A 17,308-nucleotide genomic window follows, 5' to 3' on the forward strand; every position below is an offset into this window, starting at 1 on the left:
CTGCGCTCTCCACGCTGCGGCCACGGTGGCTCGCCACGCTCGGCACACTAATTTATTCTCCCTCTATGGGTGTCGTGGACACCCACGGAGGGAGAATATGTCGGGATTGTGCCGGTCGGGATTCCGGCGTCGGTATTTCGACCGCCGGGATTCCGACCGCCGAGATCTTGACCGCATCCCATTTTTGAAAATGAATATTTTCTGGAGAATTTAGCAAGTTTCTCTTGCTGTGAGATGGGCTCCAATTATATCCCGTCACGTTAAAGAGTTGAGGGCAGAATGATAGCATCTACTTCCTGCTGTGGATCACAAGCGGGTAAGGCATGGCTATTGGCCGTAGCATGTGTCATCAGGGGCCGACAGAGATCTGGATTATCCCGCTCTGGTAAATTTGAAATATAAATAGCCTCAGTTTTGTTCTGTTACTGTTGTTCTAATTGTAAACCGCAACGGAATATGCTGCGCTATATAAGAAACTGTTAATAATATAGGCTTTTATAGGCTAACACCAATCTGCAGATAGCGTCATGGATGGAACTGTGCCAGATATCGGGGTTATGTGCTGCGGTCTCTCCAGTATACATCCTGGTGATCTTTAATGTTTGTAGGTACCCCCCCCCCCCCCCCACACACACACACACACACACACACACACACACTCCCCCCTCCCCCCACACACACACACAAAATAACTGTTTCTTGGAGATATCCCCCAAATATTGATTAATAAATATGCCTGTAAATCTTATACAATTACTGAAGATATTACTTTACATTCAATTAGAAATAAAGAGCCAAGGGTCCCATTTATCAACAGTACATAGGATACCTCCCAACTGTCCAGGTTTTCGCAGGACAGTCCCGTTTTTTGGGGACTGTCCCACCTGTTGGCCGCAGTGTCCCGCGGTGGAGGGGGGGGGGGGCAGTTGGGATGCTCCTGTCACTCACTGCTCTGGGCGTGCCCCCTTCAGTGACGGACAAAGGATGCGTGGCTTACAATCGCGGCAGCACCACAAAGACATGCCCTTTTTTTAGGTCACGCCCTTTTTTCGGGAGCGCGCAGCGAAGCCGCGCACGTGTCCCACTTCTATGAAGAAGAAAGTTGGTAGGTATGACATAGCACTCACTAAAGGGGTTATGTCCTACTTTCAGCATTCATCAACAGGCGTAAACTAAGATTAAAGCTGTTTGCCCCTGTACTGCTCTCACCATCTATAGCTGGGGAGAGCGATACTGTCACCATTGCTAGCAACGGGGACCCAGCGCTGCCTTTCTGGCTTTAGTGAAGCCTTCCGGGCATTGCCAAGTCTCCGCAGTGTTAGGCTACCAGCAGCAGAACGGAGGACACAGCTGAGGGGGGAGACAGCGCTGGACCTCAGCGGAGAGATAAGTCTTGCTGAATACCAGCTGCATATTCGATTGTGTCACAGTGATGTTAAGCTAAATATGCTGTTAGTCTTCATTGATAAATGGGGCTCCAAGTGTGCAAATGACTATGATGGGTGTTATTCAGAGGTGACCATAGACCACGCGCAGTGGTGATGTTTGTGCAGTTCAGTGATTACTACTACTGTGCATGCATATCCTGGAAACCACTGCGGGGCATGCGTTGCTCTGTGTACGCACAAATGCACTACTGCTTATGGCAGATCTGGTATGTGGACGAGCAAGGCAAAGCGATGGGCGGTGTTTGGGAGGTGGCCTGAAGGGCACGCACAAATATCTATCTTATGGGAAAGTTATGGGAGTGTTACGGGCAGGGGTGGCTCCAGAGGTGGGGCTGCAGCTCAGTTCAAAATTCAAATAGGGGACTCACACCAACTGCCAGTGAGTCAGCAGTAAATGTATGAAGCAGTGATAAGAGAGGACAAGTGAGCCAGTGGAGAAGTTGCCCATGGCAACCAATCAGCATTGAAGTAACATGTATAATTTGCATACTATAAAATTATACAAAGCAGCTGGTTCACTTCTCCACTCGTATATCACTGATTCATACATTTACCCCTCAGTATGAAATGGCGCTGGTAGAGAGTTTGTCTGCATGATCCATTCGGCATTTATAAAAACTAATCAGACTATGGAGGCCCATTTATCATTAATTGCATATTCAATGCAATCTGGATGCAATATTAGTACTGATTATAACAATGTATCATAGGTCACCCGCAGGGACAGAGGCTCTGTAAGGAAACTGTCCCTACTACATGCTCAATGAGCTGCTGGTGTTCCTGCGCATGCATGGTCCAGCTTACCGCACATTCACAGCAGCCATTTCCATGGAGGGTTCCAGGGGAACCCTCCCAAACTACATTTGCGGTGTGTAGCCTATAGGCTACAGCGGGCGTCGGGGACATATCTCCAGAATGCTTTGCAATCAGGATATTACTGTAGTAAATCTGGCAGCATTGCATCCCTGATAGAAACCTATAGGGAATGCAGCTGCCAGCGGGATTGGAGGCATTGCATCAAGTATTGGAGATATCTGCTGCAGTTGCTCCTACATACATTCAGGGGATACTTAATATTTGTGGTTAACAGCCATTTTGGGGTATTAAGTTGCAAATATAGAATGATAAATGGGCCCCTATAATACCAGCAGGGTTAGGCTAAAACAGTGAAGGCAGTAGGGATGGGCATGATACATTGTCACTCCTGATTCATCACTATTTTTTAACACATTCTGGTGGCATGGGTCTGAGTGGTACACATCTGTGGCTTCTGTTCTATTCTGCATCCCACTTTGTTATGTTAATGCCACAATCCAAGCAAATATACTGAAAAGCCGTGCAACGGTATATAGAAGCCTATCCAGTCACCGTTATTAACACTTTAGTGTCTGGATTTACATCCACTCAATACTGTGTACAAAAGATCCATCTGAAACAGGCATCCCATCTCCGCCCTCACACTACAATCAAGTAATGCTGGCCTACAGGCCCATAATATTGTCATGAGACAGCACAGATCCGTGTGTTTACAAGATCGTCGCCCACTGACTGGCCAGAAACACCCATGTTTTGTAAAGTGTTGTCCGTTCTCAGTAGCGTTCTCCATCAGTAAGTGCATGGCTGATACTGCACATGTGCAGTCACTGATTTCTTTATTTGGTGCATGCATATATATGTGCGGCTACATATGACTCAGAATCAGGTCCATTATGTATTAACAGAATTGATCCAAAAATCATGATGCCACAGCAGTGATGTTCTACCTGGTGCTCAGCGTCTCTTGCTCCACGTACATTTTCCTTTCCTTAAGCTGTGCACAAACTGAAGCGACTTAACGTCGCGCTGAGAGAGAGGCCAATTCAGGTAATCATATACACTTACCATCGGCCGCTAAAAATGTCGCCCCCCAAATATACACACAGCCAGATGTGCCAATATATCTGCAGAAATATTGGGCATCAGATGTGCGCATGGCCGACACGATATGTCTGTGAATTACATCATTCACATACAGAACATATTGGGTGTACACACCTGCAGACCTGTGCGCATTTGATTGAACAACCAATATATTGCCCAGTGTATACCCAGCTTTACTCCCCAACAGTGCATGCACCAAAATAATACTGATCTGGGTCAATAATATTTTGCTGATCTATCCAGTCAAAACACCTGACTTCGATGTGAGCTTCCTTTCCAATCAGGGCTTACAGACATTTTGGATGAAGTGGCAGGCATGCAGATCCCAAGCACCATATAACAACTATTAAACAAATATAGGGGTCTATTTACTAAGCCTTGGATGGAGATATAGTCAACGGCGATAAAGTACCAACCAATCTGCTCCTGTCATTTTTCAAACACAGCCTGTGACATGTCAGGATAAGGGTAAAATAACAATACTACTCAAAAATGAGTTCATTCCTGCCCAGGATATTTTGTTCTGGTTGTCCAGAATCTGCACGGTACAATCTAACTTAATAGAGGCTGGTTTCACAATGGGAGTCTGGGGAAGTGCGTGGTCGGCTATGGTTCAGATAAAAAGCACGGATAAAGGTTTCATGCATGTACCTTCTGCCTATATTGGTTGAAACTCGATTCAGTGCTTCTACCCTGGGCAGCCACGCACCTGCTTCAGATGTGGAGATGTTCGGACATGAGTAGCAGATGTAATGTCACCAAATGCACGCTCTGTGGAAAAGTTGGACATGTGTCAAGAGACTGTAATGATGTTAAATGTAACTTATGTGGGGAGGATGGCCACCCTTATAGACGATGCCTAAGTACAAACCATAATATGGAGAGTGAACGAGAACATAGGGAGGAAGCTGTCAGCAAAGACAAAGAGGGTCCAGTAAAAGAAATTGTCTTTGTAGGTGAAAAAACCAGGGCTGCTAAAGTAGTGGGAAAGAAAAATTGCAAAAAGAAAATAAAGGGAAGAGGTAAAAAAAATGTGACATTGATGAATTAGTCCTCTATAGTAGATTTGATGCCTTTTCCACTGATGAAGAAGAGGAGGGGGAGGTAGTAAGTAATGGTACAGATTTTTTTTTTTTCAAGGTTAGTAAGAGTAAGGCAAAACACTGTGAAAAAACTTCTGTAGGTGACAAAAGAAGGAAACAGGTGAGGAGAGTAGTGGAGAAGAAGGATTAGAGTGGGATCTGGTAGGCACATATTTAGGGGATAAAGAGATTCTAGGGTATATGGCAGGGACTGCCCTGCTCAGGAGATGGTAATAGAGAAAAAACATCACAGGTAGAGGAGGAGGAAGAGATTGAGAAGATTCATCAGGTTTAGTAATTGCACTGAGTGGGTCATCTGCAAATGATCTTATGGGGGTGGCCTGTCCCAGAGGTCAGGCAATGATAATGGCATGCAGGGTGCCATTGGAGAGGGGGAACCTCTTTTAAAGAGAAAGATTCTAAAAGATCTAGGTATATTCTAGGTCTCCAAATAGGGTGTCAGGGAAGACTGTAAAGGAAAAGTGAAGAGAGTCCTACTTCTATAACCCAATGAAACATGGATCCCCAACCCATATGATGTGCCACCATTAATGTCGCTTCTGTAGTTTCTGAATTAGCTCATTTTATCGCCTTTGATTTTTTTTTTATACAGTTGAGATCGATTTTTTGTTTTTGCAAGAGACCATAATTAGTAGTTTGGACATCCTCCACAAGGCGAAGATGGAGTGGAGAGTAGGCCTTCCTCTACTGGTCTCTTGTGGACGAGCCATACAGTGGGGAGGCAGTGATTTTTACTGATATGGTAACCGTGGACAGGATTATAGAACTACAAGCAGGTAGGCATATTATTTTAGGAGTCAACCTGAAGGACATGATCTGAGGCTCATTAATGTCTATTGGCACAGTCAAAATGGGACTGGAAATGTCTTTTCAGGTAGATAAAACCGTTCCTGTTTACAGCTCAGCAGATTGTCTTTGGTGGTGATTTTACCACCGTTATTAGGCCAATAGACAAGGGAGGTTCCTGGGCTATGACTTAATTTTTTTAGTTAGTATGATTAGACAGGCAGGTCTGGTGGATGTGCACGTTCGCCATTCTCCAGACCTCACAGGTTACACTTTCTTTAATGGTAGTCATAGGTCTAGGATAGTTTTTTTGTTAAAGAGACCTCAAATACTTTGCCTCCTGAGGTAAAGCCAGTAGATTTCTCTGATCACGTTTTTCTCTGTGTCATTTTGAATGCTTCAGAAGCTACTCAAAAGGGATGGGGTGATTGAATTCTGAGCTCCTAAAGGAGTAAAAATAGATTAGACAATCCCTTAGAGACTTCTTTCAGTCTCAGGAAACACTTTTGGAGGCTGAGTGGTGGGAAGAAATTAAAAAGAGAATTCAGAGATTTTTCAAGAGGTTGGCAGCTAAAAAGAACCTGATAAAGCAAATATCTACCAGAGTTTGAGAAGGAAATTAGATTTCTTGATTTCTGAGTGTGGAGACAGTGGGGAAATCTCCCAAGTGAAGGCTCAGATGAAGGGATTTCTGGCATATACCACTCACCTGATCGCTACTAGAATTGCGGAAGATCAGTAGAGATAAAGGAGGCGAGGGGTCTTTGTGACAAACAGGGTGTTCTTCGTGAGGATAAGAAAGGCATCTTGGGAGTCCTATTACTCAGTTCTTAACCACTTAACTGATGATTTATTTCGCCGAAAAGCGCTACGAAATTTTTGGTTTTTTTTTGAGGGAATTAGGTGAAGAACATGAATTTAACCCTATCCCAAATGATTTTAGTTAAAAAAAAGGGAAAAAAAAATATTTCTCTTACGTCCTAGAGGATGCTGGGATCCATATTAGTACCATGGGGTATAGACGGGTCCACCAGGAGCCTTTGGCACCCTAAGAGTTTAATAGTGTGGGCTGGCTCCTCCCTCTATGCCCCTCCTACCAGACTTAGTTTAGAAAATGTGCCCAGAAGAGCCGGTCACAGCTAGGTAAGCTCTACAGAGCTTTTCTAGTAAAGTTTATTTTTAGAGTTTTTTTTTTTTACAGGAGGCTGTTGGCAACAGCCTGCCTGCAGCGAGGAACTGAGGGGGAAAGCAGTGTCCGCCCTGCGGGGTCTGAGCCACTGTCTCCGGTGACTGGACATTGAGCTCCAGAGGAGATAAATCGCACCCCGACACAGGGGAACACTCACGCCGGCAGCAGGCCGCCACCCCCTTGCAGAGCTGAAGTGTTGCGAGTGAGTCACCGTCCCCCCTAACAAGCAGGGGGTCGGTGTGAAGATGGCAGCTTCAGGGTAGGACGGCTCAGCGGTACATAGGTGCGGTGCTGTGAGGGGCGCCCTGAGCCAGCGCCCAGGGGTGTATCTTCCTTTTGGCCAGGATGGCACTCGCCAGGGGTGCTGGCCAAGGGGGGGGGGGGGGGCGCTGCCCGGGCAGGGGGTAGAAATTCAGCACGATCAGATGTATCATCAACCAGCAGCTCGCCCACCAGCCTCCACAGCGGCCCACCCAAAAATTAGAATCCGTTAAAACCGGCAAAATGGCAGAGACCTCAGTTAGTATGGGAGAGCAGCAGAGGAGCAGGGATTGGGGAGGGGATGAGGAGACCATCCTGCTAAGCCAGAACCAAAGAGAGATCAGTGCATCCAGGCAGGGGGCGTGTTGTGGGCGGAAATACACTCGTGGCTCCTGCTCTGCTCACAGCCTCACCACGCTCCCAGCTGCCGGCATGGAGGCACTGGTTTCTGTATGTGCAAACCAGGTGATCCTTCCCGCAGCCAGGTGAGAGAGTATGTGTAGTCGTGAGGGGAGGGAGCTGTCTCAGGGGTAAAAGAGCTGTAGGGAGAGCTGTGTGTCTTTGGGGGTGGGTCAGTATAGAGAGCTGTGTGTAACATGTGAGAGAGTTTGGAGAGGCTGAGCTGTGTAATGGTATGTACGGTGAGATTTTTCTTACGATTTTGACTATATAGTCAAAATCGTAAGAAAAGTTAGTGCAGATCGCAAGGTGTTATGCCACTTGCGATCCCGATTCGATCCAGATGCGCGGTCCCGCCAAGTCGGTATTGCAAGAAAAGATAGACTGTGCAGGCAAGTCAATCCTTGCTAGATCGGTGTACTATCTAGTTCATCTCACATGTCAATGACATCTCACATAAGCCAAAATCTCACATACAGTAAGTCAAAATCGTAAGCACACATAGTCCATATCTCAAGAAAAGTTAGTCAAAATCGGTGGTGCTGGGCAGGGCCGTAACTACGTGTGTGCCAAGTGGGCTTGGCACACAGCGCAGTTGCTCTGAGGGCGCACGGCCAGCGGCATGTAATGAGTCAAATTGACTCATTGCATGCCGCCTCTAAGTCTGCGCCGTGCGCCGCAGCCGCGCTGTGCAGGGAGGAGAGCTACAGGCTAGCGCCGGGCAGGTGAGAAGGAGGAGGAGGGAGGGGGAGCAGGGAGCCGCAGCAGCGCTATGTCATTGGTAGTAAGCGCCGCTGCAGCATCCCCCTCTCCTTCCGTATAGGCTGCCCGGCGCTGCTGTGGATGCTGGGATGCGGTTCCTCCATCCCAGCATCCACAGCAGCGCCGGGCAGCCAATACGGAAGGAGAGGGGGCTGCTGCAGCGGCGCTTACTACCAATGACATAGCGCTGCTGCGGCTCCAGTCCCTCTCCCTCCTCCTCCTTCTCACCTGCCTGCACCGAGGGAGATGCCAGCACGAGAAGCCTGTCAGCGGGGAGAAGGTAAGTATGTATCTATCTCTCTTTCTCTCTCTCTCTTTCTCTCTCTCTCTCTCTCTCTCTCTCTCTCTGGGGGACACCGTCTGCCATAATGTGTAAAAAGGGGTCCTGGCTGCCTCAATGTGTAAAAAGGGGTCCTGGCTGCCGCAATGTGTAAAAAGGGGTCCTGGCTGCCGCAATGTGTAAAAAGGGGTCCTGGCTGCTGCAATGTGTAAAAAGGGGGACTGGCTGCTGCAATGTGTAAAAAGGGGTCCTGGCTGCCGCAATGTGTAAAAAGGGGTCCTGGCTGCTGCAATGTGTAAAAAGGGGTCCTGGCTGCCGCAATGTGTAAAAAGGGGTCCTGGCTGCCGCAATGTGTAAAAAGGGGGCCTGGCTGCCGCAATGTGTAAAACAGGTGGACTGGCTGCCGCAATGTGTAAAAAGGGGTCCTGGCTGCTGCAATGTGTAAAAAGGGGGCCTGGCTGCCGCAATGTGTAAAACAGGTGGACTGGCTGCCGCAATGTGTAAAAAGGGGTCCTGGCTGCCGCAATGTGTAAAAAGGGGTCCTGGCTGCTGCAATGTGTAAAACAGGTGGACTGGCTGCCGCAATGTGTAAAAAGGGGTCCTGGCTGCTGCAATGTGTAAAAAGGGGGCCTGGCTGCCGCAATGTGTAAAACAGGTGGACTGGCTGCTGCAATGTGTAAAAAGGGGTCCTGGCTGCCGCAATGTGTAAAAAGGGGTCCTGGCTGCTGCAATGTGTAAAAAGGGGTCCTGGCTGCCGCAATGTGTAAAAAGGGGTCCTGGCTGCCGCAATGTGTAAAAAGGGGGCCTGGCTGCCGCAATGTGTAAAACAGGTGGACTGGCTGCTGCAATGTGTAAAAAGGGGTCCTGGCTGCCGCAATGTGTAAAAAGGGGGCCTGGCTGCCGCAATGTGTAAAACAGGTGGACTGGCTGCTGCAATGTGTAAAAAGGGGTCCTGGCTGCCGCAATGTGTAAAAAGGGGTCCTGGCTGCTGCAATGTGTAAAAAGGGGGCCTGGCTGCCGCAATGTGTAAAACAGGTGGACTGGCTGCCGCAATGTGTAAAAAGGGGGACTGTCTGCTGTAATGTGTAAAAAGGGGGATGCTGTCTGCTGTAATGTATAAAAGGGGCTCTACCTGGTGTAGTGGCGCTACTGTGCAGCGTAATTTGAATAATGGAGACTACTGTGCACCGTAGTATGAATTGCTATTATTTTGTGGCCACGCCCCTTCCCCATGAAGCCACGCCCCTATATATTTTTTGCGCGCCTATGGCGCGCACTGCCCCTATCTTGCATTGGGGGGGGGCGCGCCAATGTCATTTCTTGCACACAGCGCTAAAATGCCTAGTTACGGCACTGGTGCTGGGCTCCGGGGAGATCAGGGGAAATCACAAAGTGAAAATCGGGCATAGCAAGGATCTCACCGTGTGTACACACCATTAGTGTTTGGGGGGATCTGAGTCAGGGGGGATTTGAGTGATAAGGTGGGAGGATCTGAGGGAAAGGCTGAACCTTGTGTGTGTGTGTATGTATGTGTGTGTGTGTGTGTTTGTAATTGTGTAAATTTCTCTCTCTCTCTCTCTCTCTCTATATATATATATATATATACTGTATATATGTGTGTGTGTGTGTGTGTGTGTGTGTGTGTGTGTGTGTGTGTGTGTGTGTGTGTGTACATGTTTGGAGGGGTGTCTTTGTGAGAAGGGAAGAGCTATGTGAATATGGAAGTCTGAGTGAGGGGGAGATAGATGGGGGGATGCGAGTGAGGGGGCGCTGGGTGGGGGGGGGTAGAGGCTAAGCCTTGTGTGTGCATGTGTGTGTGTTTGGAGGGGGTGTCTTTGGGGCAGATTTATCACAATCTACATCTGAGGAGGCGGATGGGGTGTGATAAATTCACCCCAAACTCTCAATGCGATAATTGAGTACATCGCATGGATGTATCAATTATCGCATGCAGGGACAGAGTTTGCGAGAAGCTGTCCCTGTGAATCAGCTTCACACACGTCTCTGTATTTTTCGTAAAAAAATTCAGAAATATGTGTCTGTGCATGTGCCGCCCCCGCTGCTGCTGCCGGCTGCCTTGCTCCTGTCCCCAATACCTCCTCTCCTGTCCCTGATGGTTCTGCCTTAAGCCCCGTTGCTGCCCTAACTCCCCTGCACCCGTATGTGTAATAATTAAATAAAACAAAGCTAACTATCACCGTAGGGGGCTGAGAAGTGGTCTCCTCTCTGGCCGGCCAATCAACTGTATGCAGTAAGCCGGAATGCAGTGAAAGGGCTGGCTAGCAATTTACTGCATTTCAGCCGACCACACACACATCAGATGATCCACAGGCTGGAGAGGAGACCACCAATCAGCCCCCTCCGGTGATTTTAATCTTTGTTTTATTTACGCATAAAAAACTGGGTGCAGGGGGGCTAGGGCAGCAGCGGGAGGCAGAGCAGAAGTGGCAGGAGGGGTGATTCAGGCAGCTGGTGACCGGAGCCAGGCTGCGGGTGACAGGAGCCCGTAGCGGGGAGCATCAGCTGGGAAGCGGCGAGCAGGATCTCGGGACATGAGGCAGCCTGCACTTGAGTGATCAGCCTGTTGTGTACGTAGACACACAGAGTTGATCACACTGCCCCGATCCCTGCACAGCATTCTCGGCTGGGGGGCAGAGAAATCAGTGCAGGAGGCTGCATATTGCATCACAGTCCTGTGATAACGCCAGCTGAGGTTGGCGTAATTATCACAGGGGTCATTGCGGGTTTTTTTCACAATTTTTTTTTTTATTGTAAATTCGTCCAGATCACATTTCCCAATGTAAGTATGGGCAATGCGATCTGGGTTACTAAAAAAAAAAGTACATTAAGGGTTTGGAGCAGTTTTACATTTAGGTGATACTAAAATAATGTGAAAAGGGTGTGAAAACTCCCATTTTCACATTTGTTTCGTAAAAATAATTGTAATAAATAGGCCCCTTTGTGAGAAGTGAAAAGCTATGTGAGTATGCAGGTCTGAGTGATGGGGAGAAAGCTGGGGGGATCTCAGAGTGGGGAGAGGCAGAGCTGTGTGTGTGTGTGTGTGTGTGTGTGTGTGCACTCATATTCCTATCCTTATGGGGACACAGACCGGACAGCACACCAACACTGGAGGGACTTTCAACATGGTGGGGACCTGAAATGAGGTCCCCACAAGTCAGACCACAGGAGGTGATAGTAAGGGCATGTCCCAACTACCCAGCATCAAAATCGGGCATGTCCTCGGGAATCACATTTGCCAGACCATGCTGTGTGTATGTGTGTGCAATGCAGATTGTATTAAAGCAACTGATTGGTTCTCTAAAAAATATAGATTTATATATTTTAGGGGCCCACTGCAGTTCCACCAGGCAGCCACCGGGGGTGCCACACATTCCCCCTTTCCCTTAAGGAGCAGCAGACAGGGTGCCTCCCTGTAATTTTGGGGACCCGGGAGGCCTTCTAATAATTTTGGGGCCTCGCTGCAGTTCCGCCCGGCGGCCACCGGGGGGCGCCGCATGTGCCCCCTCCCTCTGCCCCCTACAGGAGCAGTAGTTAGGGTGCCTTCCCATAATTTTTAGGGCCCCACTGCAGTGTCACCTGGTGGCCACCGGGGGGCGCCGCACGTGCCCCCTCCATCTGCCCCCTGCAGGAGCAGCAATCAGGGCGCCTCCCCATAATTTTGGGGACCCGGGGTGCCTCCCATAATTTTTAGGGCCCCGCTGCAGTACCACCCGGTGGCCACCGGGGGGCGCCGCACATGCCCCCTCCATCTGCCCCCTGCAGGAGCAGCAGACAGGGCGCCTCCCCATAATTTTGGGGACCCGATGCGCCTTCCAATAATTTTGGGGCCCCGCTGCAGTTCCGCCCGGCGGCCACCGGGGGGCGCCGCGCGTGCCCCCTCCCTCTGCCCCCTACAGGAGCAGTAGTCAGGCTGCCTTCCCATAATTTTTAGGGCCCCACTGCAGTTCCGCCTGGTGGCCACCGGGGGGCGCCGCACGTGCCCCCTCCATCTGCCCCCTGCAGGAGCAGCAATCAGGGCGCCTCCCCATAATTTTGGGGACCCGGGGTGCCTCCCATAATTTTTAGGGCCCCGCTGCAGTACCACCCGGTGGCCACCGGGGGGCGCCGCACATGCCCCCTCCATCTGCCCCCTGCAGGAGCAGCAGACAGGGCGCCTCCCCATAATTTTGGGGACCCGATGCGCCTTTCAATAATTTTGGGGCCCCGCTGCAGTTCCGCCCGGCGGCCACCGGGGGGCGCCGCGCGTGCCCCCTCCCTCTGCCCCCTACAGGAGCAGTAGTCAGGGTGCCTTCCCATAATTTTTAGGGCCCCACTGCAGTTCCGCCTGGTGGCCACCGGGGGGCGCCGCACGTGCCCCCTCCATCTGCCCCCTGCAGGAGCAGCAATCAGGGCGCCTCCCCATAATTTTGGGGACCCGGGGTGCCTCCCATAATTTTTAGGGCCCCGCTGCAGTACCACCCGGTGGCCACCGGGGGGCGCCGCACATGCCCCCTCCATCTGCCCCCTGCAGGAGCAGCAGACAGGGCGCCTCCCCATAATTTTGGGGACCCGATGCGCCTTCCAATAATTTTGGGGCCCCGCTGCAGTTCCGACCGGCGGCCACCGGGGGCGCCGCGCGTGCCCCCTCCCTCTGCCCCCTACAGGAGCAGTAGTCAGGGTGCCTTCCCATAATTTTTAGGGCCCCACTGCAGTTCCGCCTGGTGGCCACCGGGGGGCGCCGCACGTGCCCCCTCCATCTGCCCCCTGCAGGAGCAGCAATCAGGGCGCCTCCCCATAATTTTGGGGACCCGGGGTGCCTCCCATAATTTTTAGGGCCCCGCTGCAGTACCACCCGGTGGCCACCGGGGGGCGCCGCACATGCCCCCTCCATCTGCCCCCTGCAGGAGCAGCAGACAGGGCGCCTCCCCATAATTTTGGGGACCCGATGCGCCTTCCAATAATTTTGGGGCCTCGCTGCAGTTCCGCCCGGCGGCCACCGGGGGGCGCCGCGCGTGCCCCCTCCCTCTGCCCCCTACAGGAGCAGTAGTCAGGCTGCCTTCCCATAATTTTTAGGGCCCCACTGCAGTTCCGCCTGGTGGCCACCGGGGGGCGCCGCACGTGCCCCCTCCATCTGCCCCCTGCAGGAGCAGCAATCAGGGCGCCTCCCCATAATTTTGGGGACCCGGGGTGCCTCCCATAATTTTTAGGGCCCCGCTGCAGTACCACCCGGTGGCCACCGGGGGGCGCCGCACATGCCCCCTCCATCTGCCCCCTGCAGGAGCAGCAGACAGGGCGCCTCCCCATAATTTTGGGGACCCGATGCGCCTTCCAATAATTTTGGGGCCCCGCTGCAGTTCCGCCCGGCGGCCACCGGGGGGCGCCGCGCGTGCCCCCTCCCTCTGCCCCCTACAGGAGCAGTAGTCAGGATGCCTTCCCATAATTTTTAGGGCCCCACTGCAGTTCCGCCTGGTGGCCACCGGGGGGCGCCGCACGTGCCCCCTCCATCTGCCCCCTGCAGGAGCAGCAGATAGGGCGCCTCCTCATAATTTTGGGGACCTGGGGTGCCTTCCCATAATTTTTTAGGGCCCCGCTGCAGTTCCACCCGGTGGCCACCGGGGGGCGCCGCACATGCCCCCTCCATCTGCCCCCTGCAGGAGTAGCAGACAGGGCGCCTGCCCATAATTTTGGGGACCTGGGGCGCCTTCCAATAATTTTGGGGCCCCGCTGCAGTTCCGCCCGTCGGCCACCGGGGGCGCCGCGCGTGCCCCCTCCCTCTGCCCCCCTACAGGAGCAGCAGTCAGGGCGCCTCCCCGTAATTTTGGGAACCCAGGGTGCCTTCCCATAATTTTTGGGGCCCACTGCAGTTCCACCCAGCGGCCAACAGGGGGCGCCGCACGTGCCCCCTCCCACTTTCCCCAGTAAGGGCTCTAGCCGGGGCCCTTCTTATAGTTTTCACGGGCGCTGGAGAGGAGCTATTCGACTTATCTCGATAAAAAGTGTTGAATTTCCCATTCTGGAACTCCCCCAAATGAGTGTGGACGTGTATCCCTCGTGCCTGGACACGTTTCCAGGAGCTAGGGTAAAATCTGAGCATGGCTCACTAGAATGACGCGCGCTCCACCCGATCTGCTACCCTGAAAAGAACCCCTCGGGCATATTGATATGGCCAGATCTTCAGGGGATGGTGATGTGGATGAGAGGCTGGAACTGCAGTTAAGGATCTGTGCCAAAAATGCCTTGGAGCTCAGAGACTGGATACAGGCTGAACAATAGAGAGAGGTCTTCTTCCCTTTCAGAGGCAACCCAGTCAGAGCTCCGATGCTGAAATGGGGCTCCTCCGGGCATCGGTTGGAGCCCGCGGACCGGGCTTGGGCCGGCTCCCTCTCCCCTGGCGCAGCGCCCCCCTGTGGCAGATGGGGGAAGCGCAGTCTCACCGGGACTTCCAGTCTCCCGTTCCTCCGATCTCCCCTCCGTGGCTGAAATGGGGCTCCTCCGGGCATCGGTTGGAGCCTGGGGACTGGGCTTGGCCCGGCTCCCTCACACCTGGTGCAGCGCCCCCCTGTGGAAGATGGGGGAAGTGCAGTCTCACCGGGACTTCCAGTCTCCCGTTCCTCCGATCTTCCCTCCAAGGCTGAAATGGGGCTCCTCCGGGCATCGGTTGGAGCCCGCGGACTGGGCTTGGACCAGCTCCCTCTCCCCTGGTGCAGCGCCCCCCTGTGGCAGACGGGGGAAGCGCAGTCCCACCGGGACTTCCAGTCTCCCGTTCCTCCGATCTCCCCTCCGTGGCTGAAATGGGGCTCCTCCGGGCATCGGTTGGAGCCCGCGGACTGGGCTTGGACCAGCTCCCTCTCCCCTGGTGCAGCGCCCCCTGTGGCAGACGGGGGAAGCGCAGTCCCACCGGGACTTCCAGTCTCCCGTTCCTCCGATCTCCCCTCCGTGGCTGAAATGGGGCTCCTCCGGGCATCGGTTGGAGCCTGCGGACTGGGCTTGGCCTAGCTCCTTCTTCCCTGGCGCAGCGCCCCCTGTGGAAGATGGGGGAAGCGCAGTCTCACCGGGACTTCCAGACTCCCGTTCCTCCGATCTTCCCTCCGAGGCTGAAATGGGGCTCCTCCGGGCATCGGTTGGAGCCTGCGGACCGGGCTTGGCCCAGCTCCTTCTCGCCTGGTGCAGCGCCCCCTGTGGCAGACAGGGGAAGCGCAGTCCCACCGGGACTTCCAGTCTTTCGTTCCTCCGATCTCCCCTCCGAGGCCGAAATGGGGCTCTTCCAGGCATCGGTTGGAGCCTGCGGACCGGGCTTGGCCTGGCTCCCTTTTCCTGGGAGCAGCGCCCCCCAGTGTGCTGAACTGGTTACTGCATTTTGTGGAAGTCATGCTGATGAGTGTGTACGGCTGAACCCTCAGGCTGGGAGTGGTTCCAAGAGCCTGGGTAAAATAGGAGAGTGTACTGCAAAAGTGTCGCGCGCATCACCTGTCCTGCTACGTCCAAGAGAACCAAGCTGAGAGATTCACAGGATGAGAACAGTCCAGCCAGGAAAAAGATGGGTACTCGATAGAAAGTCCTCTTTTCTTTGTCCTGCAAACCCGATCGATGTGGCTCCCTGCGCCCCGGCGGGGAGGACCATTCGCTTGGCCGGAACCCAGGGGTCCCGGCCAGCTCCAGGCGAACAAGGCCCTCCTTCTGCCCACGGCGTGCCTGGAAACCCTCCACTGTAGGGGTTTACTAGTCCCCAAATGTCCGCCCAGTGCTCTTGGCCAGAGCTGGGTGGGCCTTGTTTCTGACTCCAGTCAGTATGGTCTGCTCTGTCTATCAGCCCAGCAGGTGCCTGACAACACCAGGGGTGCTGGGGAAGTGTCCCCATCACCTAGCAAAGCTCACCATTGGACCCTGGTGGAGCACATGATTTCCCGGGAACTGCACAAGTGCCACCATGAACCAATGATGCGGTCTGTCAATGGCCGCAGGTGGCTGCACGGAAGGGTTCAGCTGTGGGGTCCTGCGGAGAGAAGAGCCAGACAGGATGGAGGTAGAGTGAGATAGAAAGTGTGCGAGAAAGGGGAGTCTCGTATGGCGTGAGAGAGAAGCACAGGCTCTGAGCAAAGCTGACTGGATTACGTCAGTAGAAAAAGGGAGAGTGGGAGGCCCCTTTGGAGGGATCCAGTGGAAGCTGCGCACAGAGTGGGCCTGGGACTACCCATGTATCATTGACGGTATCCTGGAGAGTGGAACAGCCCTTTACAATATGAACCTTTCACCCCCCATGACAAGATGAAACCAGTCAGGTGTAGATCGGGATGTGATGGGTTGGGGGCAGCGGGGTTCCCTGGGGGCCGACGGCTCACCCTCGCCTCGACCGGCGGGGACCTGGGTTGGGAGGCCTGAGGCGACCTTTTTAAATCGCTGCTTACCCAAACTGTCCCCCAGGGTGGCTTGCACTGGTTGCCTAGTGAACAGGTTGTCGGGTGAGGAGAAAAATGTGAGATCGAGTGGGTGCTGTTCCCCTTTACCTGGGGGCTGATCAATGTGCCTGGTGCCTGGGTACCACGGAGAGCGGGCCCCACTGTCCATCTGACTCTGAACTTCTCACTTGGCCCGCACTGATGGCCATCCACTGGGCCTACTCCTCTTGTTGGTTGCCTGCTTGGTGTGTGGCTCCTTCTTCTCTGTGGGGTTTCCTGCTGCTTTCGAGATGGCGGCTGGCTCACCCCCTGTCACCGCTGGCTACTAAGAGCTACCTTGTTGATCCTGCCAGTAGCCTTCCGCATCAATGCAGAAACTGGAGGGCTGCTGTAACCCAAAATGCTTGCCCTCAGCTGAGTGGCACAGCTGGGGGCTGTCGCGGGAGGTTTTCAGGTCCCCCTCCATTATGGAGGGGGGGGGTGATAACCACTCTCGTCCCCCCTTAGGCGGCGGGGTGTGGGACAGGCTCCGCAGGGCGGTGATGTCGGCCGGAGGGGTCACCTCCACCGGTCGCTGCTCCGCCCTGTCTGCAGCCTCCCCCTGCATCACCGCAGGATCCGGAGGGCTGCCGGATTCCCCAATGCTTGCTGGCGGCTGAGCGGCACGGGTCGGGGATGGATTGAGGATGTCTGCCCCCCCTCCATCCAGGAGGGGGGGAGGTGACAGCCACCCTCGTCCACCTTAGGCGGCGGGGTGCGGGACA

The sequence above is a fragment of the Pseudophryne corroboree genome, chromosome 5, assembly GCF_028390025.1.
Source record: "Pseudophryne corroboree isolate aPseCor3 chromosome 5, aPseCor3.hap2, whole genome shotgun sequence".
Classification (NCBI taxonomy): Eukaryota; Metazoa; Chordata; class Amphibia; order Anura; family Myobatrachidae; genus Pseudophryne; species Pseudophryne corroboree.